A 2,576-nucleotide genomic window follows, 5' to 3' on the forward strand; every position below is an offset into this window, starting at 1 on the left:
TATATATATATATATATATATATATATATAGTTACAGTTTTTTTTCTTGTGATGAGAACTTTTAAGATTTACTTTCAGGGGGCTTCCCTGGTGGTCCAGTGGCTAAGACTCCACACTCCCAATGCAGGGGGCCTGGGTTCGATCCTTGGTCAGGGAACTAGATCCCACATGCTGCAGCTAAGACCTGGCACAGCCAAATAAATAAATATTTTTAAAGAAAGATTTACTTTCAAATATGCAATACAGAATTATTAACAGTATTACTATAATATTACAGTATTATAGTTGCCACACTGTACATTAAATCCCCATGACTTATTTATTTTATAACTGGAAGTTTGTACCTTTTGACTCCCTTCACCCATTTCACAGTCCCCCGACCATACCTCTGGAAACTACCAATCTGCTCTCTGCATCTATGAGTGTCTGCCTCCCACAAGGTCCATTTTCAGGTGCTTATTCAAAAGAAGAAGTCACTGATGGTCAAATTCTACCTCACAGCCTCGTCTGACTAAAAAAGATGTGCACTTCTCTATTACTGAACCACAAGAAACCCTCAAGTTATAAAAACAAAGAACAAAAAACAGGGACTTCCCTGGTGGTGCAGTGGTCTGCTCGTCAGAGCGCCCCCTGTTGGGAGGAAATGCTGGGCTTCACGTCTCAGCCTCGCTGGGTCACCAGATGTGGGCTGGCCCGGGCAGGGCTTGACCTCAGGGAGGTGGCTCTCAGCAGCGGAGGCCCACCCTGCCAAGCTGACAGCTGCAGCCAGTGCTTCCTTGAAAGGGGGTCTGGGTGGTGCACATCCGCATCTACCACTGTCAGGAGAGACCTGAGGAGAGGGGCTGGGAAAGAAACGTCTGGCCACTGGGTGAGCAACTGGGGACCCAGTTTTTTAATCCATGGTCCTGAGCCAGTCACCTCTCCACTCTGTGCCTCAGTTTCCTCCAGACCCAGTTGAGAGTTGGGGAGTCAGTTCATTCATTCTTCTGACATATATTGCCTGCGCCTCTACAGTGTGCCAGGCACAGTGCCAGGATTTAACAGGGAACAAAACAGGCAAAACCTCTGCCCTCAGGAAACTAGCATTCCTAGCGACCCCTAAAATCCATCCAGTGATGAGCCTTAGAGCAGAGGTCACCTCTGGCCTTGCTTTTGATGATTGTGACACACAGTGAGTGCCGTGGCCTCAATGCATATTAGGACAGATGACTGGCTGGCACGGAAGCTGAGGAAATGATCAGTGGGATCCATGTGATAACAGGAAGGAGGAAGCCACTGTGGCTTCTTGAGCAGGAGAGCAAAGAGATAAGTGTGAGTTTTAGAAGGGCTATTCCAGCAGCAGTCAATAACAAAAGTGCAGGAAGAAGAAAATTTTACTTCGTGTCACCCTGCTCCTTGCAGGGGTCAAATAAAGAAAAATAGATAGCTGAGGCCAGGCCACACTGCCGGCCGAGCTGTGTGTTAAATGTTTTCGGCTTCTTGTAACCAAGTTATTGCCCATTGATGGCAGCAGTGATTGGGGATTTGCCTTTATGATCTGACCACAGGGTATCTGGTTTGTTAGGCTGTACCTTTTGCAGCTAGACCCTCCAGGGCCTCTCTCCTCCATGTGGCCTTCACAGGATAGCTTGGACTTCTTTATATATTGGCTGGGCTCCAGTTGAGGGAGGGAAAAAGAGAGAGAGAGCACCAGCAAGTGAGAGAGAGTGCACCTAAGACAGAAGCTGCAGTCTTTTTATAAACTAACCTGAGATGATGTTCCATCATTTCTGCCTTATTCTATTTGTTAGAAGTGACTCTGTAAATCCAGGCCACACTCAAGGGGAAGAGATGACACAAGGGCATGAGCACCAGGAGGAGGGGGTCATTGGGGACCATCTTAGAGGCTGCCTCTAAGGTGTGTGTGTGACTTCCCTGGTGGTGAAGTGGTTAGGAATCCAACTGCCAGTGCAGGGGACACGTGTTTGATCCCTGATCCAGGAAGATCCCACCTGCCGAGGGGCAACTAAGCCCGTGCGCCACAACTACTGAGCCAGCGCTCTAGAGCCCTCGAGCCACAGCTACTGAAGCCCGCGTGCCTAGAGCCTGTGCTCTGCAACAAGAGAAGCCACTGCAGTAAGAAGCCCGCGCACCACAACGAAGAGTAGCCCCTGTTCGCCGCAACTAGAGAAAGCCTGCGCACAGCAACGAAGACCCAACACAGACACAAATAAATAAATAAACAAATAAATAAATATACATTTAAAAAATAAAATAAATTAAAAAAAATAAGGTGTGTGGGACCACAGACAAATATTTTTTGCAAGGCCTCTGTCTATATGAATAATTTGAATAAAAATGTACTAAAATCATGGGTCCATATGAAGTATTATGATTTATTGGTGAAGATTTAGAAAAAAGTATAGAGAAGAGGTATTTATGTATTCATTTATTGTCCAATCAATACACCTGGATAATCCTTGTGTGTCCAGGCTCCATCTCTTCCTCTTAGGTCCAGGAACCATCTCCTTATGTTCTTTATTGTCAAATATGCCTAAAAAGGAAAAACAACCATTTTTCACCTCCCATGTAGGGAA

Source organism: Lipotes vexillifer, unplaced genomic scaffold (assembly GCF_000442215.2).
Source record: "Lipotes vexillifer unplaced genomic scaffold, Lipotes_vexillifer_v1.1 scaffold129, whole genome shotgun sequence".
In the NCBI taxonomy this organism is placed as follows: domain Eukaryota; kingdom Metazoa; phylum Chordata; class Mammalia; order Artiodactyla; family Lipotidae; genus Lipotes; species Lipotes vexillifer.